We start from the raw sequence: 24444 nt of genomic DNA, 5'->3' as shown, positions 1-24444 counted from the left end.
TTAGGAACATCTTGATTTGGTCGTGGGGATGGTTTTATGCTGGTTTGTGGCCTCTATCTTTCTGTGTTCCTCTTCAGTCTAAACCAAGCGCATACTACGCCCCTTGACTCCTAAACACCCCCAATATGAATCCCAGCAAGTCCGAAATGGCTAACTCCAGTTGGAAGTGATTTTGTTTTCAATTACATGTTTGTTTCGGTTATTAAAACAACCATTGTACAGTTGGGGGTATAATCGATTCTGACTGTATGTCATATATTAAGCTAATTAGTTGTCAAGCAGTTCTTTGCATAAATGTTTACATTTCTGCCAAAACCTATTAATCAGGTATACACAGACAGTATCAGACAACAAATGTTAGCCGAGCTGCACTCTACTTACCAACTTCAATCAATCAGGAATTTGTAAAGCACACAACTCATCCGTGAGAGTCTCAAGGTCCAGGGGTGAGGGGGATTGGGGTGGGAGGGTGGTGCTGCTAGTGCTCGAACAGCCAGGTCTTGAGAAGTTTCCTGAAGGTAAGGAGGTCTTGGTCTGGTGCAGGTTGGTGGGAAGAGTGTTCCACGTTTTGGCGGCGAGGTGCGAGAATGATCTATCGCCGGTTGTAGTTCTGCAGACACGGGGGACGATTGCAAGGTCGGTTGAGCGGAGATGCTGGGTCGGGGTGTAGGAGAGCCGCCTGTTAAGGTATTCTGGTCCGGTATCCAGCGCAGGTTTATCAGGTGGTCTGTGATGTGGCGGGGGGATGTCCAGGATGAGGCGTGCAAGGCGATGCAGCCTTTTCTGGAGATTGGCCGTGGTTCCTGCGTAGAGGGCATTTCTGTAGTCCAGTTTGCTGCTTATGTGTGACTGTTCTTCTGCTTTCGGTGGGTGTCCATTTGTAGATCGTTCGGAGCATGCAGAGGGTGTTGGAGGAGGAGATGGTGTTGACTTGCTGGGTCATTGATAATGAGGAGTCCAAGATTAATCCTAGGTTGTGTGTGTGGTCGGTGGGAGTCGGAGCGGCTCCAAGAGTGCAGGCCACCAGGAGACATCCCATGCGGAGGGGGTGGAGCTGAAGATGAGGACTTCCGTCTTGTCGGGATTGAGTTTGAGGCAGCTGCTCTTCATCCATTCGGCGATGGCCTTTAGTCCTTTGTGGAGGTTGGTCTTGGCCGAATCCTTGGTGTGGGAGAGGATCCAGCTGGGTGTCCGCGTATGAGATGATGTTGAGGTTGTGGGATCGGGCAACGTTAGTGAGAAGGGCCATGTAGATGTTGAAGAGGGTCGGGCTGAGGGACGAACCCTGGGGTACGTCACAGATGATTTCGGTGGCCCCTGAGCGGAATGGGAGGGGGGGGGGGGGAAGGTGGACTCTCTGGGTTCTGCCTGTGAGAAAGGCGGTGACCCAGTCCATGGCACTGTCACGGATTCCTGCATTGCGGTGGGCTGAGTGTAGGGTATGGTGGCATGCAGTGTTGAATGCAGCAGAGAAGTCCAGGAGGATGACGGCCGGGGTTTTGCCGTTGTCCAGTATGGTTCTGATGTCGTTGGTGGCGGTGATGAGAGCGGATTTGGTACTGTGGTTGCTGCGGAATCCAGATTGGGAAGGGTCCAGGGTTCAGTTCTCCTCTTCAGAACGGTTACTCGCTCTCCAGTAATCCATAAATCGACAATAGGGTAGGTTTGGTTTATTCATTCTCTGAGCAAAACAGCTGAAATAGAAGTTGCCTCTTACAGAGCACATCCACGTTTTCTTAAATTCAGGACACCAGTGTGTGTTTAATTTAGGAGCTCCACATTTCTAATGGCAAAGATAGATTCCATTTGCGTTTGCTTGGTAAACCCACAGTATTCTGGCTATTATACCAGGCTCATGCATGCACATTCATCTATTTTGAATGGGAATTGAGAAAGAGTAGTCCAATCTAAAACACAGCAAATTAAGCTGCACGTGTGCAGACTCCTCTGAGGTCTCAAACATTGGGTTTCTTGAACAACCATGTCTTTAGATGATTCCTAAATATGGACACTGCCCTTGTTTTTCTTATGATCTTGGTGGCTGTGCCATAACGTCATATCCTGCACTTTAAAAATCGTAACGGTCCTTCCGCTTAATTGTGGATAGTTATCCTTTGTCACCTGATCTTGCATGTCATCAGTGGAACATAGTACTTTTCTTATTCCATTGTTGTAGACCACAGTACAGGTGAAATGTCTGGCGGATGGTTCATATTAGCCACCGGCCCAGCCACTTGATTTTGAATGTATCCCAGACAGCCTATGATATTGTTTGGGGTTCCCGAGAACATACCCTAGCAATAGTCAAAACCATAATTCAGTGATAATTCTGGCAGTTGCTTTCCCCTTCGGCTGATAGGTGTTGAAACTTAAACATCATGACCATAGAAAGTGCACATACTAGTTAATTGACATTTGCCTCCAAGTCCATTAACTAATAAAGCACAAAGCTCAATGACCTCAAATTCAGAGAACTGCAGTGCCCCCTTGATTCATTATTTCATAACCCCCCCCCCCCCCCCCACCCCCCAAAGAATCTTCATAACGCTTGTATGCATTAGTATGGACTTCTTTGTATTCAGTATATTAGCCATCTGCATTTTACCCACTATTGCATGTATCTCTGTTCAGAAAGCACCATCAAAAACGCTTGCCTCTAGTCTACCATTCTTAAAATTCTCCTTTCCTGACCATCAGTGGCAGGCTGTATCTTCAGTACCAGTGTTGCGGTGATCATTTTTTCCCCAAGATTTTGATTAGGAGTAGAGATGATAGGAACTATAAAAATCAGATTTTGTTTTAATTTTTTTTTTTTTTTTTTTTTAGAAAGAGACATTTCTCTTCTTTAAAGCAGCTGGATACTTTAGAACCCTTGGTGGTCTTCTATGGGCGGTGGGACCGAGATGGTGGGTGGTAGCTGCTTTGCGATTCCGCCGACAGGAACCAAAACAATGTGCTCTGTGTACAGGTGGGAGCTGTGACACGTTGGTGACAACATTCTTGATTTCTCAAATCTGGTAATCTCTCCATAACACCAGCAAACTCTTGGCATCGCACAGTGATGAGGCATTATCAAGCTAATTACCTAAACCAGATTGACAAGTTAAATTGCTATGACAGTTGAATATATGGGTGTATTGTGCGATTAATATTAGTTATTGTAAGATGATTAAGTTGAAATATATATCTCTCTAAATTGATGAAGACCCTTTGTGTCATGTTAAGTAATCTTACTGGTTTTTGTATGTTCCACATTTTTATTTTTTTTAGGTCAGGTTGGATTTATGGATGAATTTGAATGCAGATTGAGTGATCTACTTGTGAGAGTGAATGGTTCATTATAACTCTGGGTAGATGTTGCGGGTGGTCTCTAGCAAAACTTTGTGATTCTTTGTTATATTGACTGAATTTACTATCTTGTTGATATAGAACTTATGAAGAAATGTATGGTATAGAAATAAAAACACGTCTTGAACTGATTTACATTCTTATTTAATATTGTTGTAGGCTCAGTGTTATTTTGAACAATTATAGAGAACAATTGGAACCTATATATACAAGTGGGCAGCCTTTTTATGCTGTTAGCTGTTTTCCCCTGCTTTTGCCCCTCCACTTTTAGTCACGGGCACCCTTTTCCTATAGTTGGCAACATGATGAGCCTGGAGAGGACTTCATTAAGAGGTGAACTGAGTGTAGGAGACTGTATGTACATTGACTGCAGTGCAGTCAGCTTGATTGCTCCATTTGTTTGTTGTGTGAAACTGGAGGAGCAGCAGCATTTAATTGGTGTCCCTTTTATGGGAGGCTGTAGTGGAGATCATTTTACTTTGGCAGTGTACACTGAAGAACTGAGTAAGGGGGTAATAAACTTTTATTAAGACGGCCAAGGTAGTGGTGCTACTGAAACAAGGAGACACCCATTGAATGTGGGGTGATAGACTGGTGTCACTTTTGAACTCTGAATTTAAAATATTGAAGTATGTATTAGCAAATATATTGGTGCCGCTCATGACTGCTGCAGTGCATCCAGACTAATGCAAGCAGATTTATCCCTGAGTGAAACACACATATGAATTTGTCTCATCTTTTCAATATGGTGATAGAACATCTAGATCAGACTGTTGTCCCTTGGTGGCCTTGTTTGATATTGAATAGTGTTAGAGTTGGGAGACTACTTCTTAAAATTAGTCTGGTGACTATACTTGGCACCGTGAATGTGAACAGGAAGTGTGATCTCTAAGTGCTGGGGAATATGTAAATGCACAAGACAGGGCTGTCCACTTTTGCCACTGTTGTTCAAGCTGGTGGTTGAGACCCTAACCTGTTTGATTTCTGACAGGGGACTTCACTGGGTAATTCAGTTGAACAGCAGCCTTAAGTTGTCTCCTTACATGCTGCTGATGCTCTGTTTATTTGTGGAATTCAAGGGCTAGTCTGCTACCTGGACTGACATTGTTGAATAGATATGGTGAGGTGTCTGGTCTCGGGGTGAATTGGGAAAGTCTATACTGTACCTATTACGTACTACCAAGCATGCAGATTTGCTGGAGGATTTACCAATATGTTTACTTCCTGGGCACATTCAAATACCTTGGTGTGTGTGTTTTGAAGATGACCAGCTAATTGGCAGTCGTGCTTTCTTTGAGGATGTCTACTTCATTTTGGGGAGGTTGCCTCTGTAGCCGTTAGGTGGGGGTTGCCTTCTGAAAATGTTGGTTTATTAGTTTTGCCTCAACTATTAAACGTTTTCCAAGCAATACCTATGATGCTGAGACAACCCTTTTTTAAGTTTGTTCTCTGACTTTGTGGAGAATAAAATTAAGACTGTCTATAGACAAAATGATGCTACCAGTACACAAGAGGGCGTCTGAGTTGCCAACTTGAAGAGGTACTACCTACCAGCTCAACTTATATGGCCTATGATGTGGCCACAGGATCTGAATGAGCATGGTGGTAGGGTACTGTGCACTGTACCACTGGTGAACTAACTGATACAGGGCCACAAAATAACGAGAAGACACTTGAGGGCACTCAGGGTAATTAATTGTTATTGCCCAGTGTGTGAGCATAATAACCAGTTTGCCTCTGAGATACCGTTGTGGGCTCTTCTGCAATTTTTTAGTTGACTGTATGATAGAACACCGTAAATTGAGGCTGAAGTGTGTTCGTTTGCGATTTGATTACTGGCGGAATGTAAAAATCTTTTGATGCCCTCAGTGAGGAAACTGACATTTAATGTAGGTCAGTTCTTGGACTACGTGGCCCTGGTAGCAGCTACAGGGGTGACTGGGAATGAAGGGAAACAGGAACCTGAAAGATCAACGCTGCTATTTTGTATACTCACGTTTGGAAACTTTAAACGTGCAAATCTATGTCAGGACTGGAGGTTCAGATTATGCTTATCTCTTTCTTCGCTTTTATTACAGCAGCCATTTTAAAAAAAAACAACACAAACCACATTTCCCAGAAACCACAGGGAAATTGGAAAACAGACAACATTGTCCACTAGTTCTCTTTATCCAATCAGGTGCCAGGATCCTATAGTCCTTTGTCTCGATCCTCAAATTAGACTTTTTTCGCTGCTTGCACCCATGCTAAATCCAGTTTTTTTTCTCTCAGATTGCCACTGTTTGCATTGAGGCCTGGTTTGGATGTGTTTGCCTGTGTTTCGCAGGACTGCTTTGTGCTCCTACATGACGTCTGACATATTCCCTTTTTGAGCAGAGTGCGTTGTTAGCCACCGACCACTAGGTGGGGCTGTGGGAGAGCATCTTTCTCTATGGTATGCAGAGCGCAATTTTGGACGACTTTGCACAAGCCAATTTGGCGCACTGCTTGTCTGTGCCTCTGCCTGCTCCTGAGTGTGACGCCCTTGCAGTAGAGGTTCTGTATAGGCTGTGAAGCCTGCCTTTAATATATTTAATCCCTGATCTAAGAACTGGTTAGGTTTTGTCTGATTGCTTTCACGCCCCGTTTGGGTCTGTAAAGTTGTTTGCAAGGCGATCTGCCTTGTAGGGACACACCCCAGGCAGCAAGTTCACCCACAAAGCTATACATTTTTCAGGGAGGGTGGTGTCCTCGGGGCTTAGACCCCTTGTGACTGTGGCACCGCCATTATTGACTCACTGACCTCCAGCACCACATCTGCAGTCTAGTACTGCCCCAAAGGTTGTACCCAGCTTTGGTCATCACATGCCAGTTTGATTTAGAACCAGAAGGCATTCTGCCAGTGTACCACTACATAGATTAGGCCCTGGTTACCTTACTACTGCGAACATGTCAGCATGGAGACCTACAGAGGGACCACTATCCCTTAGCCCATTTATCCTGGGATGATGAATTTTATGATGCGGTAGATTCATTAATTTTTTTGTGGCAGTGGAGTAAAATATGCCCCCCACCCTCCGTTGAACAGCGCCTAGCGCAGCTAATCACACACGTCGCACCAAGTGGGGCTGAGCCTCAATTAATCCAATTGTGGTGCCCCTCACCTCCCGTCCAGCCCCCAGACTACTTGCCTGGCACAGCCAAGTGCTCCTGGGAAGAAGGGGTACATCACAGCACCTTTGCACGTCCCCGGTGAGGCATTCCTGGCCCAAAATCAGTCCCTCCACCCACAGGACACACCTCCCCAGCCAACGGCAGCCCAAGGTCTGGTTTCACCCCCAAACCTCTTCCCCCATGATGGCCACAGCAAGGTAAGACTCCAGGCATGGACAGTTCCAAGATCAAGCCCACTATGGAAATTTCTACCCAAACTGCAGCAGAAGGTTTAGAGGCTTCAGAGAAACAGATGCTACTGCAAATTCTGGTAAGTGTATCTTCCCCCCTCTTGGAAGTAGTCGACCGGCTGGCAAGTTTTTTTCTCATGTTTGGGGGACACTCACAAGCGACACATGGTCCTGCAGATGATACAGGGCTTCTGCATAGAGTTCTACGTGTTACCACATTAAGGGAAACAGCCCAGACCCATACAGTTTTCTCAGCATGAGGCAGAGCTTGTGGATGCAGAGGTTGCTTTGCCCTTGAAGAAAGAGCCCATTTGCCTTACTCCCTCTCTTTTGCAGGGTTTCATAAGCAACATGTTCTTAGTCGACAAAGTGGACAAAGGTCAGAGACTGGTTCTGCACCCTCACGAGTTCAATGAATGGTTGATTTACTGCCATTTCAAAACTGTGGGGGTGATTCACCTCCTTTGGAATGTCTTGCGATCAGTGGTCTGGATGGCCCGACTGGACTTGAAGAACATATAGGTGGCCATTCAGGTTTTTCCTCCTTTCTAGAGGTTTGTTCTGTTCTTCTGGCGCCAGCAAACGTTCCAGTTAACTACTCTTCCTTTCGGTCTGTCAGTCGCTCCTTGGTGTTTCACTAAGGTGCTCAAGCCTGTTGTGAAGTATCTTCAGGCGCAAGGAATTTGTCTTATCGTATACCTCGACTATATGCTTTTCTTGGAACAAGATCCTCAACAGCTGTGGGTTCAATTGCAGCTGGTGGTCGACCTACTGGAAAGCATTGGCTCTGTGATAAATGTAACGAAATCCCTTTCAGTAACGAATCAGAAGGCAACCTTCCTGGGGCTTGTCAGATGCCACCGGGGCCACATTGAGCCTTCCTTTGTGGAACATACCCAGGATCTGACACAAACGCCGCAGAACGTTGGCCAGACAGAAGGTGTCTTGAAGACGGATTGCTTGCCTTGTGTGGTTTTTGTCGTCTTCCATCCAGGCCATCTTTTCAGGACAATTACATTATCGGGCCCTGCAAAGACTGAAAGCAATGCATCTGCGGAGAGGCCTTACAAATTCTCAATCGGTCATCCTGCCCAACGACGTGCAGGAGGAAATCCGTTAGTGGCTTTCCCACATGGAAGTATAGAACACAAGAGCAATTTTTGTGTATGCACCCAGACCTTTTCATAGAATCTGAGGTCAGGCTGGGGCGCTCTGTGTGGACTTTTTTCCCCAGGAGGGTTGTGGTCTCCACAAGAACAGACATTGCAGATGTTTTTGTGTGCCGATTGCTTCAGTTCTATTAAGGACATGTAGTCGAGGATTATCCCACCTGCGGATTCATGATCTGGGAGGCCCATCCCTGTGGCTAGTAAGTAAGAGTTTCCATCCTATGGGTTTTGACTGTTTGTTTTGCCAATATGTGTTCTTTCACGTAATTTGATGGCAAGGTTGATCTCTGCTGTATGGATTCTCCTGATAATTTCGCCTCTTTTGTTTCAGGCATGGATACTGGGAAACAAGATGTGTAGAAAAAGGCCAATTGCGTGACTCCTGCGACAAAAGAGGAGTTGGAGGATGGAGACAAAGATAGAATTCTGGCACCTGATTGGATAAGGAGACCTAGTGGTCAATGTTGTTTTTTCCCAATTTCTCTGTGGTTTCTGGGAAATGTTTTGTTTTGATTACTTTTAATGGCTGCTGTAATAAAAGTGAAGAAAGCAATAAGCATAATCTTCGCCTCAGTGCCCTTAATAGAATTAAAACTTTCCTTTACAATTGCTAGGACATTTTTTTTTTTACACTTGTCAGTTGTGCATTGGCGGCCGCTTTCCATGCTTATACTGCGAAAGCTAATAGATTAAGGGAGGGCTCCCTGGACATGGAATTTATGTGTAGGACCTGGGATAATATTTTAGAACAGTGGTTCCCAAACGTTTGGTTTCTCTGGACCCCCACTTCAGTACTGGAACCCGGGGTCCCCCACTGAATCATTATTGGAATCCAGGGAAAGGAGTCATTACTGAAAGCTGGGAACCTAATCTTTTATAAAATTTTCTGAGCTGTCACGGACCCCCTGAGGAAGCTTTGTGGACCCGCAGTGGTCCCCGAATTACAGTTTGGGAATCACTGTTTTAGAACGTATCAATGAGATTTAGAGACCCCCTTGTTTTTGGTTTACCAGGTTAATCCAACCCATCAGACTGGTTTGTCTCAGTACAGAAGAGCCAAAATGCACTATGGTGCTACAATTGCCTGCTGTAGGTTTCTGCAGGCAGGCACAAATTCCTCTCACAAAGTATGGGCTAGTGTAAATATTACGGAGTTCGCAAATTACATTTTGCTCATGCTGAAGGTGGTGCAATGGGTGTGGACATTTCTCCAGAACCAAGGCAATGGTTGTTGGGCCAAGTTATGAGAACAGATGTAGGTTTATAGACATGGCCTGTTGCTAATCAGAACCAGGCAATCGCACATGGAAGGCACATGTACCCCCTGACAAAACAAAGTTGTTACATGATGTCATTACATAGACGTGGCCAGAGTTCTCTACCTTAATTGATTTGATTTTCCTTTGTTTTTATCTTGTTTTAATATATTCATGTATAGCAATCATATTATGCTGTTTTTGTTTTATGTATGTTTTATGTGGTTTTACCCTAAATAAACATCTCTCTGGCTACTTTGTTTGCATTCCGCGTCAAAAAGTTTAATATGCCACCCACAGGTGAAGGGGACACAGTCTTGTTGGCCATAGAAGCGAATTGGATAATCACCCACCAGTATACTCTTTCAGGTTTGATATTTGTAAATCATAGAGACTGTTGATTGCAGTGTTTTTGATAGGCATCTCATCATCCCTACTAGTAATACATTATGGGAATGGAGTCCATTTTTGCACACAGAAAGCAGAGCTCTTGAACATCATGTTCTGCTCTATCAAACTCATTTTACCTGCCACTAGAAGTCTGAGCCAAGAGTGCAGTCTTTGGTGAAAAGGTGGTTTGTATAGTAGGCAACCAGGCCCTCTGGGGAGAAATGTGTACTTTTTTGTGTACCAGTTTATTGAGGTTTCCAAAAACAGTCAAGGAATATAAATATACGTTGCCACTGGGCAGCCGTGTTCAGAAAGAAAATGTTCCCTCTCCTATTGTTGCCTCTCATCCCACCTTGCCACAACAATGATTGCTTCGGGGATGGAAGGTTCTTCTTGACCATTCTTTATGCATACAAAGGTAGATAGCAGTAGTCAAAGATTTTATGCACATCAAAAGTCTAATTTTGTTTGTTACAGAAAGAGTATGTATGCCAAAATGTGATGCCACTGTACCTCACCCTGCTACCAAAGGGCAGTTCCTAAGCTATGCCTTTACTGTTAACAATAGAAAAAGTACATATTGGTACACGCTTAGCAGTTGATATCACAACCAAAATACTCCCAAATTTCACTAGCTGAGCATTTAATGCTGGTTAGAAAATCCATTGGGACGAAAGACGTGTTGTCTGTAGTGATGTATGATCTTACTAAAGACCACACTATCCAGAATTAAATGAGCATCTGAGCAAAAATTGCTTAGTATTTTGGTTTTGATATCAATATTAAGTTTCTATTCTTTATACATCCCTTCCCACAATTGTGGAGGTCCAGCAGGAAACACTAGACTTGGGATCAGCTCCAAGTTAGTGTCACTGCTTATGTAGTACCTTAAGTTTTTTGTTTGTGCCATTTCTACGGTCGTGTAGCACTCGCTGAAATTATAAGTGGTGTTCCAGTCAGGGGACTCCCATGGTATTACATCTGGGTAATGATGGCTGCCTGAATGCTTGTTCCGTACCCAGCATTCACTCTTAAGTCACTTGTGGCACTCTAAGGTAAACTGCTTTCATTAGATCTCTGAGCCATCCAATCCTCTCAATGTAAGGGGACTCAGCTCAAGATAAAAGCAGCTGCCTGATGTGGCCCCAATGGAAAACGTATGTGTATCGCTGCAGCGTGCCTTGTTATAGCCATCCCCTTCACACTTCGCCCAACTACTCTTAATGCACTTTTGTGCTTATGAGGTTTTCTGGCGTAATGGATTGCACATTGGAGTTTTTTCTGGGTTTTAAAATAGTCGTTTTTCATTTTACTACGTTATTACAAAAAAGTTGAGCATTTGACCAAAGGTGGTTTCATTCTTTATACGTTTTTTTTTTTTTTTTTTTTTTAGTTTGTTCATGGGTTTTGTCATTGACTTTCAAGCTTTGAGAAGTCCCACTGCTTTCGCAGTTGTTTGTTTTAATGGGAATCCGTAAACAGAACTGTTTAATAATTAATTTAGCCGATACATCTCTTGGTCACAATATATGTGACAGTCGTGAGAGACTAGGCAGAAGAGGCTGCCTAAAACTCGTGAAACAAGAAAACTGCTAATAAACTGTCAATTGTTTTACAAATGGCGAATCAGATCAAGAACATTACCTTACCGTAGAGCAGTGGTCTCCAAACTTTTTTATGCCGCGCCCCCAAGTTTAAAAATAGAAATCATTGCCCCCCCTTTAGAATTATTTACAATTATTCTATAAAGATGGCAATGTTTAAATATGTCTAGACCTATTTAAACATTGCAGTTAAGTACAGTTACCTTTTTAAAAATGCAATAACATGCTTCTGCTTAAAACAAAAGCCTGTTATCTGTACAATGCTTGTCTTGGCCTCCCCCCCGTTTGAAGACCTCTGCTGTAGAGGCATGACCATGTCGCCAGCCCCCCGAAATAAATGGCTTTTTTGCTATTAACCCCTTCGCTGCCAGGCCTTTCCTCCTCCTGTGCCGATCCTTTTTTTTGGCTATTTGGGGTCGTTTGTGCTTATGCCGCCATAACTTTTTCTCCACATAAGATAACCATGCCGAATTTGCGTCCTTTTTTCACAACGTCCTAGGGATTCCAGAGGTACCCAGACTTTGTGGGGTCCCCTGAAGGAGACTAAGACATTGGCCAAAATACAGAAAAAATTTCGTTTTCAAAAATAAAATGGGGGGGAAAAGGGCTGCCGAAGTAGGCTTGTGGTTTTTCCCTAAAATGCCATCGACAAAGGGTTTGCGGTGCTAAAATCACCATCTTCCCAGCTTTCAGGAACAGGCAGAATTGAATCAGAAAACCCAATTTTTCAACACAATTTTGGCATTTTACTGGGACATACCCCATTTTTACTATTTTTTTGTGTGCTTTCAGCCTCCTTCCAGTTAGTTACAGAAATGGGTGTGAAACCAATGCTGTATCCCAGAAAACTAAACATTTCTAAAAAGTAGACACAATTCTGAATTCAGCAAGGGGTAATTTGTGTAGCTTCTACAAGGTTTTCCTACAGAAAATAACAGCTGAAATAAAAATAAAATTGAAAGTGAGGTGAAAAACACAGTGATTTCGCTCTACGTTTTACTCTAACTTTTTCCTGCGATGTCAGATTTTTTAAAGCAATATACAGTTACGTCTGCTGGACTCTTCTGGTTGCGGGGATATATAGGCCTTGTAGGTTCATCAAGAACCCTAGGTACCCAGAGCCAATAAATGAGCTGCACCTTCCAGTGGGTTTTCATTTTATACCGGTTATAGGGCAATAATTTTGCTGAAACAAAACGAGTGAAAAATAGGTATCAAGACAACCTTTGTACTTACAAAATGGGCACAAGATAAGGTGTTGAGAAGCAGTGGTTATTTGCACATCTCTGAATTCCGGGGTGCCGATACTAGCATGTGAATTACAGGGCATTTCTCAAATAATCGTCTTTTTTACACCCTCTTATATTTGGAAGGATAAAATGTAGAGAAAGACAAGGGTCAATAACACTTGTTTTGCTATTCTGTGTTCCCCCCAAGTCTACCAATAAAAATGGTACCTCACTTGCGTGGGTAGGCCTAATGCTTACGACAGGAAACACAACATGGACACATCCCATTTTTACATTGAAATCTGACATGTTTTTTGCAAAGTGCCTAGCTGTAGATTTTGGCCTCTAGCTCGGCCGGCATCTAGGGAAACCAACCAATCCTTCACATTTTTTAAAACAAAACAAGACACCTAGGGGAATCAATGATGTGGTGACTTGTGGGGCTCTGATCAGGTTCGGTTACCCAAAATCCTTTGCAAACCTCAATTTGACTAAACACTTTTTCCTCACATTTCGGTGACAAAAAGTTCTGGAATCTGAGAGAGTTCTGGAATCTGAGAGGAGCCACAAATTTCCTTTCACCCAGCATCCCCCCCCCCAAGTCTCCCGATATGGTACCTCACTTGTGTTGGTAGGCCTACTGCCTGCGACAGGAAATGCCCCAAAGCACTATGTGGACACATCGAAATTATCAAATACAAAACTGGTTTTGCTTTGTGTGTGTGTGTGTGTGTGTGTGTGTGTGGGGGGGGGGGGGGGGGGGGAGATTGCGTTTTTGGTCCTGGGCTCAGCAGCCATATAGGGAAACCTACCAAACAGACATTTCTTAAAACTAGACACCCAGGGGAGGGAGTCCAGGGAGGTGTGACTTGTGTGAATCCCCCAATGTTTTCTTACCCAGAATCCTCAGCAAACCTCAAATTTAGCTAAAAATAAATAAAGGAAAACACATTTCCCCCAAATTTCTGTGTGGGATCACCGCACCGGGACAAATTTCCTTCCACCCAACGTTCCCCTCAGTCTCCCGGTAAAAGTGACACCTCACTTGTGTAGGTGGGCCAAGTGCTTGTGCCAGGGAAGAGCCAAAATCATGTTGGAATTGAGGGGGAACTAAAGGGGGTCCAAAAGGGCAGTTTGAGAAAAATCATTTTTAGGTTAAGTGCAGCAGAATTTTTATTGGTAGAGATGAGACAAAAGTAATGTGCCCCCATGGGGGAGCGATCGTTGCCCAAGAGGTCCCCCCCAACAAAACACACACCAATCCCTGGTGCCCAAGTGGTTTCTGACACCCCCCCCCAAAAAAAAAAAACCCTGCAGATCGGCCTAATAGAAATAGGCTGATCTGCCCCCAACCCCCTCCCCGGGAACGACCCTTGACTAAGGGGTCACTTGCGTGAAATTGGCACAAAAAAAAAAATCATTGGTGTCTAGTAGTTTTGGCCTAATAAAAATAGGCCGAACTGCACCCAAGGGGGCCAGAAATGGCCTCAAATAAATTTGCCTAAGTGGTCGCTCCCCTTGTGTGAAATTGACACAATAAAAATAAAGATCCCTGGTGTCTATGGGTTAGATTGGCTTAATAAAAATAGGCCGATCTGCACCCCTTCCCTAAGGTGTCGCTCCCCACCTCTTTTTTTTTTTTTTTTAAACATAAAAATCTCTGGTGCCTAGAGGTTTCTACCCCTCCCGGAGGCAGATCGGCCTGATAACAATAGGCAGAAATGGCCTAAAATAAATTTGGGGGCAAATGGGCCTAATAGGCCAAACTACCCCTGTGGGGGTGGCAGAAAAGGCCTTGAAAAAAATTGCACCCCTGGGGAGCCACCCTTGCCCAAGGGGCCACTCCTCTTATGCCAATTTTGTTGTTGAAAATAATCCCTGGTGTCTAGTGGGCATTTCAGCAGCCAGATCGCTTCACTTCCCTTTGAAGCCTCTCAGGCCCCAACACATGAACAGAAGAGAAATGCTCATGGGGGAGGGAGGGGTGCCTCAGGAGCACTGCGCCGGTGGACGTAACCATTATGTCCCCGGCACAGAACGGGTTAACGTAATCCTACGAAGTTTGGCATGTGTAATCTCTGCATTGTACATTTTGTGATGTTGCTGTTTTTGTTTCTTGTTGCATCTACCGATTTTGTGCTGGAGCTGTTTTCTTTTTTTGTGTGTGCTGTTTGTGTTGATTCAACGTTTTCCAGATGCATGTGTTTTCCCAGTCTACATGTACCTCGAAATCACAAGTCCCAATGGCTCTACTTTTTGTATTTGTCTGTTAATTGTTCTAATGCTTAAGGCATGGGATACACATTATTTGAAGGGTACACCGTTTCTCAGCAACGATCTTATGCCCATTCTTTTTCTTAGGCTGTGTTCCCTTTCACAACAGGTTATCATCGACTGATCAAAAACATTGCTACCTGTTAGTTAATGAGCTCTACCATCGCCGTCACTGATGACATCAGAACCATACTGGACAGTTGTGAAACCGAGGCCCTCATCCCCCTGGACCTCTCAGCTGCGTTCGACACTGTCTGCCGCCACACCCTACGCTCACGCCTCAGCAGTGCTGGAATCCGCGACAGAGCCTTGCCACTCTTGGAACCGCTCCGACTCCCAATAACCACGCACGCAACCTAGGATTCATCTTGGACCCCTCACTATCCATGACCCAGCAAGTCAACGTCATCTCCTCCTCCTACTTCAACACCCTCCGCATGCTCCGAAAGATCTACAAATGGATACCCACCGAAATGAGAAGAACAGTCACCCAAGCCCTCGTAAGCAGCAGACTGGACTACGGCAATGCCCTCTACGCAGGAACCATGGCCAAACTGCAGAAGAGGCCGCAATGTATCCAGAACGCCTCCGCACGTCTCATCCTGGACATCCACTGCCACATCACAGACCACTTGAAAAACCTGCACTAGCTCCCAGTCAACAAGAGAATCACCTTCAAACTCCTCACCCACGCTCACAAAGCACTGCACAATACCGGACCAGAGTACCTCAACAGACGACTCCTTCTACACCCCGTCCTGGCGTCTCCGCTCCTCTGACCTCGCCCTCGCAACCGTCCCACGCATCCGCAGAACTACAACCGGCGGTAGATCATTCTCACACCTCGCTGCCAAAACGGAACACTCTTCCCACCCACCTGCGCCAGACCAAAGACCTCCTTACCCTCAGGAAGCTTATCAAGACCTGGCTGTTTGAGCAGTAGCAGCATTAAATCACCCACTGGCTTTTTCCGTTTTTATTTCCTACTATCTGTAAACCCATCTTTATTTGTTGTTTTTTGCCTACTGTGCTTTTTTTTTTTTTTTTTTTAAATAATACCTGCCGATGGTGTGGTTATCTGCAAAATTAACATAAGTGTATCTCAACTGTGGTGGTGGTAACATGCACCAGGATATAATCCTCTAGATTTAAATTTGCCATTTTCGGAAAATGGCATTTAGGATGGACTGACCAAACCCTTACTACCTGTGCTTTTGATGATCTGGTTAGGATAGATTTTAGGTCAACATTTGCATGGAATCTGTAACTTTAGCGTACATGTACACGCTGTCCGCATTTACTTTCTGTTCAATTACTGCATTTCGGAGGTGAAGAAAAAATAAAGTACTGTTGATAGAGTACTGCAAGGAGAGGGTTTCTTGGGAAGCAATAGCCAATAAAATGGATTCATGAGTAAGGAAATGGGAAGAGCTCTATGATAAGTAATGAGTTAAACGGTTGCCAGCAAAAATGCTAATTTGCTATCTTATCTTATCCCATTTGTTGAAATGTTAAATCCTCCTGCAATCTGTCTGCACAGGTTTGAGTCTTGACTAACTAAGTATATTCGTCATACTGTTTTTTTTTTTACTGTAATTTTTGATTTTCAAAAAAGAAAAATGAAAACAGTGACATCAGTCACACATTCTGTATTATTGAGTATTTTGACAACAGTAGTACATGAGGCATCACAACAATTTTCAGCAGTGATATTTCATTTGTCAGAGCATTAGCCCATGTAGTCCATAATGAAGAACCAGGGAAATTAGATAAAACACGTGTAGGGCATCCAGGTGCATCAAAAAGAGTTGGATAAGGCTAGTGGTATCCTCTGTGAAGGCTGCCATATCTGTAGGTCTCGAGGTGAGGGGTTACATGGTAGCATAGATTTAGCTGATAGTGTCACAATAAAGCAGACTGTATATCCATGCCTTTATTGTAGGCCGTCTACTACTGCCACAGCAACGTTCCAGTTTGAATTCAGCGAGTAGCAGAACGTTTGATGTGTACCTACGTGTTGACAGAGGTATATCGGCCAAATACACCAGCAGTGCCATCACAGGGACCGGGGCTAGGGTAATTTCCTTCATCAATTAGAGATGTGCAAATATATCGCTAAAGTTTTGGGGGTGGGGAGAGAGTGCCATAGCCAGGTCATGTGAGCGAAGTCTGCTTCTGGCCTGCCACACTTGGGGCAGTTGGATGGTCAGATGTTTTTTTTGCTAAGCGCTGCAGGGGTAACATACACCCGGTGCAGAAATTTAAAGTGGAGTAGCTTAGGACGGTGATTCAGGGATATAAGCTTGGTTTGCGTGCAGCAGCAGTCCCCGACTTTATCGGGGAGTAGATAGCCCGAATCAGCTTACCAGCGGGCCTGTATCAACCCATCATGGGCACGTTTCAAGGTCATGCAGTTTCAATAGTCTAGAGAGGGTACATCCTGTGTCGGCAGTAGATATCCAGGTCGTTACTGGGGGCGAAGTCATCAGGGGTTAAGTGGGTAGGAGAGCATGCATGATCTGAGAGCATCCGTCTGAGGATAAAGAGATCTATAGGAGTTGCTGTATCAAATATAATGTCTACAAAGTGCAACAGGGCATCCCAGTTAGGGAAGAAGTCACCATGTGCAGTAATAATACATTTTAGAAGGGTATGTTGGACCACTCGTTCATGTGTAGGCGGGATCCAAGGGTTATTGAGTGAAGGAGAGTATCGGGGGTGCATGCCCAGCAGTCGACTACATTTTTGCCATGCCCAGCATGTGGTGGAATGCTGCTGTATGTTATCTGGGTCCCTCTTAATGCCTTGTGGAAGGAGGGAAGATAGGGGATGGGGGATCAGCTTGATCTTTCTCAGGCGGGGGATGATGAGAAACCCTAGTGTCTGTGTGACACCAGTGTGTAACGAATTGGGCTTGGGCTGCAAGATAGTAGATTTGAAAATCTGCCACTTTGTAACCACCCCTTTCATACTATACAATCTGAGTTTCCTCAATGTGGGGTCGCCCCCCCGGCTGAAATCTAACAGATCAGTAAGCCTTAAAGTTGGGCAAAAAAAAACAGCATTGGTTAATGGTATTGGAATATTTTGAAAGAGATTAAAAAAACAAAACTGGGCAGTACTAACATTTTGATAATGGCCACTTGCCCAGCTAGGGATAGAGGCAGCCTTATCTAAGCGTTCAATCTGGATAGTTTGTTTCTCGATTGCCAGCCCATAATTCTGACGGAGTACCTGGTCCCTGTCCCTATTTATAATAATACCCAAGTACTTAACCGGGTCTTCGCACCACTGGAGTGGGTAGTTGCAGGATTCGGCAGAAGTCAACGGGAACAACTCAGATTTCATCCAGTTGGTATGCAGCCTGAGAATGTCCCAAACAGTGTAATTTCAGAATTGAGAGGGTGAAGGTTTTTGATTGGGTAGCAGGTGAATAATACGTCATCCGCATACATAGTAAGCAGCCGTAGGCCATGGTTAAACCGAAGTCCAATTTGCATATCTTTTGTTTATAGGTAGGGGACTAGTGGGGTCTGCAGCTTTAATAAAGAGTAATGGAGACAGGGGGCATGCCTGCCAGGTTCCTCTGGCCATTGGGAATGAGACTGTGAGCACACTATTCCCTCTTAAACGTGCAGTGGGGTGGGAGTAGAAAAGCATGATGAGTGCTATAAATCCCTTAGGGAGGCCCAATTTCTCCTGCACCACCTGGAAAAAAAGGCCTCTCATGGGAGCCAAGGGCCTTTTCGGCATGCAGGAGCGTGATAGCTGCCTGAACGGTGGGTAATATTCGGTTTATAACGAAAAACTGCGCAGATTGAAAGCTGTGGACTTATGAGGAACGAATCCAGTCTGCACTGGGGAAATAATCTTGTCCATAAGTATTGCAAGCCATTTAGAGATAACCTTAGCTAAAATATTTATATCAAAGTTTAATAGTGACCAGGGCCAATATGACGAGCACAGCTTGGGGTCTTTATTTGGCTTTGAGAAGTGAGAGTACTGCCTCGTGTAGGGAAGGTGGGAGTTCTCGATGCTCAAGGGCCTCGGCGTACATTGTTAAAAGGTGTTGTGTCAGTTTGGAGTTATATGCTTTGTAAAATGAGGCCGACCCATCCCGGGGCTTTATTCCCATCTAATGCATCTATGGTTTACCCAATTTCCTCAGCAGAAATCAGTTCACTAAGAAATTGGCATTGTGCATAGTCTATCCACACCATTTCCAACTCCTGTAGGTATGCCACCTTAGCCTTTCCATCACTGGAAATGTGGTGGAGTATAGCCCATTGTAGTAGCGCAGTAGTGTCATGAGTATACTAATGGTATCAGTGGCCCTCGGTATTATGAAGTTCTATTATGTAAGTGGGCTACCGAGACAGGCGCGGAACTCTTACATTAATTAGGAACGCTCAGTGAGCAGCATCCTCCCAGTTAGTGTTGTATCAGGCCTATCAAATTCTGTGAGTTGCTCCTCCACATGCTTGAAAGTGAGGCGGATGTCCCTGAGAACTCCGGCATGCTTGGAAATGGATATTTCCCGGATATAGGCTTTGAAGGCCTCCCAAAGGGTTGCCTGGCAGGGTACCGGATCAAGCATCCAACCTGAAATCCTCTAATTTAGCCTCTCATAGCTCGGTATGGATAACCGTATTTAGTAAGGCAGATCCTAGGGTAGGTCCACCAATTAGCCAAATTTCATTGAAGTGGGATAGTTAGATTCATTTTGACTGGTGCATGATCTGAGAGTGTATGAGGCAAGTAGGTGACTGTGTGGAGCCAGTGAAGGGCATTCAGTGACAGTCAGTAATCTGTGTAACCTTTTTCTGTCATGTTGCAGACTCATGGCTTGCGAGGCAAAAGCTTCTTGTGACATGAAGGTTTTGTTGAAATAGTCCTTCCTCTTTGCCATATCTGCCAGAGCTGCATGCCATATGTTCTTTTGAACTGTACATTTTTTCAATACTTGTCACAAGAGATTGACTAGGGTTCACTAACTATTTATGCGAGCCCTGCAGTTATCATGTCTTACATTGACAGGTGCACCTTATTTTATTGGAGTATAACAAATGATATTTTAGTGATCAGTCCTTTCACTGCGCTTCTAAGTTCGTATTTAAACTATCGTTAGATGATCCTGTCCATCACACTGGTATGCTGTGAAGGGATTTTTTTTATTTTTAAATCCAGTCTCTTCCCATAGAACCACAGTGATATACTTGGGGAGAACCTCCCAGATTTCAATGGCAACAGTCTGGGCCATACCCACTCAAGCTGCAAGTATAATCCTCTTGATTCTTCTTCAAAGGTTGATGCACAATTTTCCTAGGAGCATTTAAATCTTAGACTGTGTGCTTATTTTTCTGCTTTGGTTTCTCTTGTTTGTTGGACAGAAGAAATTCACAGGACCTAGGAGTGTAAGTGCCTTACTCTTAGTATGTATAATCTCTCAATCCACAACACGTTGAACTGCTTTTATCAACCAAAATTACCACACCAGCAGGTTCACTTTTAAGAGGCAATTGGTGAGTTTGTATGAACACTTGCACAGTTTAATAACATGGCCATTTATATGTGATGCAATACATGTGTTGTTCCTGTTGCAGACCTCTAAGAAGCAATTCCAGTTTTGCAGCCAGGTGCAGTGTATCCACAGGTTAGAAATTGACAAACCCTCTCCAGACCAACAGATAAAATCAGACAACAAATCGTTGCGGTTATGGAATAAAATTACCGAGACTCAGCTGGGCCCGACAGTAAAGGCTGGAAGGTAGCAGAGAATTTTCATTTGTCTGCGCTGCAGGTTTTTAATTCAGGTTTAGCCCTCGCCATGGAGAAGTTGGCCCCGGTGATAGTAAAGCCAGGGGGCAGGCCTAAGAAAACTAGTTGGCCCTGGTTTAATAGTGATTTAAAGGCGCTTCAGAGAGGAGGTACCATCAACAAGAAAGAAGATGGAAGTTATATCCTAATGAGACAGAGAAGGAGAAATTAAGAATTGTTTTAAAATTGTATAAGGTAGCTTGCTTTGAGTCAAAATCAGCCTTTTTTTCTACTAAAATTAAGAATGCATCTAATGTGCCTAAAGAACTATTTAAGGTAGTTCGTGCTCTAATTACACCTCCTGTTCCCCCTACCACCTCACCTTATTCTCCGGCAACTTGTAATCAAATAGCGGTGTTTTTTAAATCCAAAATCCGGCAAATGCATGCAGATTTCCCCTTGACAGATTTTTTGATAGACCCCGTGGACTCTTCTAGTCAGGATACTCCCCTGCTTACATGTTTTCCTACGTTATTGCCGGATAGGATCAAAGAATTTCTAAGGGGGATTAAATCTGGCTCACCCATGGATCCCTGCCCACCCAGCATTTTGCAGATGATTTCGGAACCTGTGGTTCAGAAATTAGCTATCATTTTTCAGGAAGTTCTATCCTTAGGGGGGTCTTTCCTTCTACATGGAAACAGGCCACTGTTATTCCCCTCAAAAAGAAGCCCGATCAAACTGCCTTTGAGTTAAGCAACCTGCGTCCTATTTCTTTGCTACCGATATTGGCTAAGATATTTGAAAAGCACATTAATTATGAGCTCTCTATGTTTCTTAACCAGTCTGGAGGCTTTGATCGTTCTCAACATGGGTTTAGAAGGGCTCATAGTACGGAATCAGCGCTATTAACAACATCTGACTCCATCCGGAAATTACTGGATGAGGGGCAAGGCGCTGTTCTTGTGCTATTGGATCTTTCTGCAGCATTTGATACCATCTCGCCTGCGATCTTGGTCTCTTGCCTTCATCATGCTGGAATAAGACATTTCGCTCTTAAAATCCTGGAGTCTTTCTTAAGTGATAGATCTAATATTGTAAGCTGGGAAGGCTTTAAAGCACCGGCTTTTCATCTGCCATGTGGCGTACCTCCGAGCTCGGCGTTGAGTCCAACGCTTTTCAATGTCTATGTGGCCCCCTTGGCAAGACTTATCCGATCATATTGTTTTATCGCATCCTCTTATGCTGATGACACACAACTTATCATTCCGGTGTCCAGGACCAATTGGGAGGAAGTGGCGGATCGGTTTAATAATTGTATGCAGGATATTAATAGGTGGATGAGACCGAACTGGCTTAAGCTTAATACAAATAAGACGGAGATTGTCTTGTATGGCTGCAGTAAGGAACTATGGAGTTTGCAATGGTGGCCGGATGAATGTGGGCAATTACCTGTCCCGTGCGTAGCTACTAGAAACTTAGGAGTGATCTTTGATGACTCATTAAGCTTTAAACCACAGGTTAGAGTTATAGTCAAATCTAGCTATTGGACATTGAAAATTCTGAGAATTTTTACCGTTCCTGAAGCAGGAGGAAAGAATTACGGTTATGTTAGCATTGATTATGTCCAGATTGGATTACTGCAACTCTCTGTTGTTGGACATTGATGAGAGTTCCTTGAGGAAACTGCAGTTAATTCAGAATAATGCAGCTCGTATGATTTTGGCATTTCCACGCTTTGCTTCGGCTTCCCATAGCTTAAAGTGTCTCCATTGGCTTCCGGTTGGCAAGAGGATTATTTTTAAAGCCTTCTGCCTAACCTTTAAAGCGCTATATGGGAACGGTGCTGAATACCTGGCTGATAGACTTTGGTGGTATCGTCCAGGACAAGTGCTAAGATCAGACAATTCCTATCTGATTCAGGTTTGTCGAACAAGGAGAGTCAGGTGGGGAGATAACGCTTTCACAGTGGCGGCTGCCAGATATTGGAATGCTCTACCATTAGACATTAGGAAAGAACACAACTTCGCTATATTTAGGAAGCAAGTGAAAACTTGGCTGTTTCCACGGTAGGGTGATTGTCCCTCGGTCGTCCTCTCGTTATTTATGTCCTCGAGCGTTTCGATGCTAAGGCCGGAACGCGCTATATAAATTCTCATATATATACATACATACATACATACATACATACATACATACATACATACATACAGCCTAGGACTAACGAAACATAATCTTTTTGAATGAACTGACAACAGAAAAACCAAAGGATTACCGCACATTCCTATATTTTAGAGTGTTGTTGGGGTGCTCAAACATTCAGAACATGTCCGTTGTCAGGCATGTGTATTGGAACAAGCAATCTTGTACCAGCAAGTTGATTATGTTCAAAGAGAGAATGGAGCACACAGATAGTAATGTTGTCTTATGAATGATATTTTTATGGCTCATTGAATATGTGAAGGAAACAGTGTACACTCCCATCACAGTGGTATCAATATGATGGGTATTCATTTACAGATAGCAGAAGAGAATCATAACTACGTAATTGGATAGTTCATTAACATAATATTTAATATGGACATAAGTTGTCATACAAAAGTTTCTGGAAAAAAGTCTAGAATAGTAGGTAGTCTCTGCACGTTTTAAAGGGAGCTGCAAGTAGAGTAAGGAAGAGGCAGTGAGTAAAGTATCGTGCACATTATGCTGATCAAAAACCTAGCTTTTTGACTTACCAGTTATAACTCCTCAGCAGGTGATTATCGTGGGTGATGGGCACAGTCTGATCTTTAGCGCCCTCTGTCCTAGTTGCTGTTGGTAGCAGCTATTGTTACCTCAAAGTTCATTAAATGGCTTTGCTGTGAAACTGCTTCATATTTTGAAGATGATCTGCACGCTATATTTGCAGAGTATGCCATTTGTGCCTTTGGATTGGGAAAATATGCTCATTTTCCAATTGTGGGGAGATCTATACAAGTGGCTTTTATGCTCAGTTAAGACCTGCTTGTCGGACATATACTGGGATCTACTTCGTAAATACTTAACACAGTAATTTGAATTGGCATTAATTAATCTTGTGAAACAGGTGTTTAGAAGCTAGGTTTTGTAGTCTCTCGCGTTGTCCTGTGTTAGTTACTGAAAACTGAAATTCTCAACCTTTTTTCATGGACCTGCTACAAATATTGGTTTCTTTAGAGATTATATAGTGACTACAGAAGTAAATATTATACAAAGATTTGCACAAGCCACAATATGGAAAAACAGCTTGAAAATAAGAGCCAATTTTCTTTGTACCATGATTGCAACAAAGCCATACTCCCAAATGTTCCTGTTTCTAGATTATTTGCTTTTGATTTTAGCTTGTTAGGTCTTGCATTAGCCAAGACCTTTCGATTTCCCTACAATTATATCTATAATATACCTGAATATAGGGGCTTTCAGCCATCCCTCTTTGTCCATTTGTTGCTTACATTGGTCTCCCTCAGACTACAGTATATAGCATAAGCAGTGGGCCAGCCTGTGAAGGATGACATTCTGTACTGTCACAAAGAGCACATCCACATACAAAGTAGTACCCTTAAGTGTAATGGACAGCTATTGTAACAAGTGATTTTTGAGACCAAGAACATATGTTTGCTTTTGACCAATTTTTAAAAAATTAATAAAGGCCTAGAAGGTTCCTTAATAAAAATGTTTATCAATAACTATCTTAAAAACAAAAAATGTGAGGCGGAGCCAGCCAACATGGGCGACAGGACGAAGAGCCCGGAGGCTCTGTGACTACCCGCTCCCTCCCCCCCATGCCCCCCCCCCCCCCCCCCCCCCCCCACACCACCACCACCACCACCACCACCACCACCACCACCACCACCACCACCACCACCACCACCACCACCCCCCCACCCACCCCCGTTTTGGCATGTCAGGAGGGGGAGGCGCGCGGAGCACACGAGCCCCTGGTGATGCGGTGAGCCCAGAGACGTGGGCAGGCTTGCAGTGGGGGTTCCCCTAAAAAGATTACTGCCCGCATGGCT

At 44.0% G+C, this 24444-nt stretch overlaps 1 protein-coding gene across 3 annotated transcripts in view; it reads left to right on the top strand.

Moving 5' to 3' along the window:
* The window catches only part of CTDSPL2 (CTD small phosphatase like 2), a 408424-nt gene that overhangs the window by 41198 nt on the left and 342782 nt on the right, over positions 1–24444 (top strand). The window contains exon 2 of one of the 3 annotated variants that reach the window (XM_069222959.1): positions 8232–8357. The exons of the other annotated variants lie outside the window; for them this stretch is intronic. The gene's annotated coding sequence lies outside the window, so the exon portion shown is untranslated. The remainder of the gene's footprint in view (positions 1–8231; positions 8358–24444) is intronic. 3 annotated transcript variants of the gene reach the window in all.

Source organism: Pleurodeles waltl, chromosome 3_1 (assembly GCF_031143425.1).
Source record: "Pleurodeles waltl isolate 20211129_DDA chromosome 3_1, aPleWal1.hap1.20221129, whole genome shotgun sequence".
NCBI lineage: Eukaryota > Metazoa > Chordata > Amphibia > Caudata > Salamandridae > Pleurodeles > Pleurodeles waltl.
The sequence above is the reverse complement of the archived record's forward strand: the minus strand, read 5'-3'. Positions and strand labels throughout refer to the sequence as shown.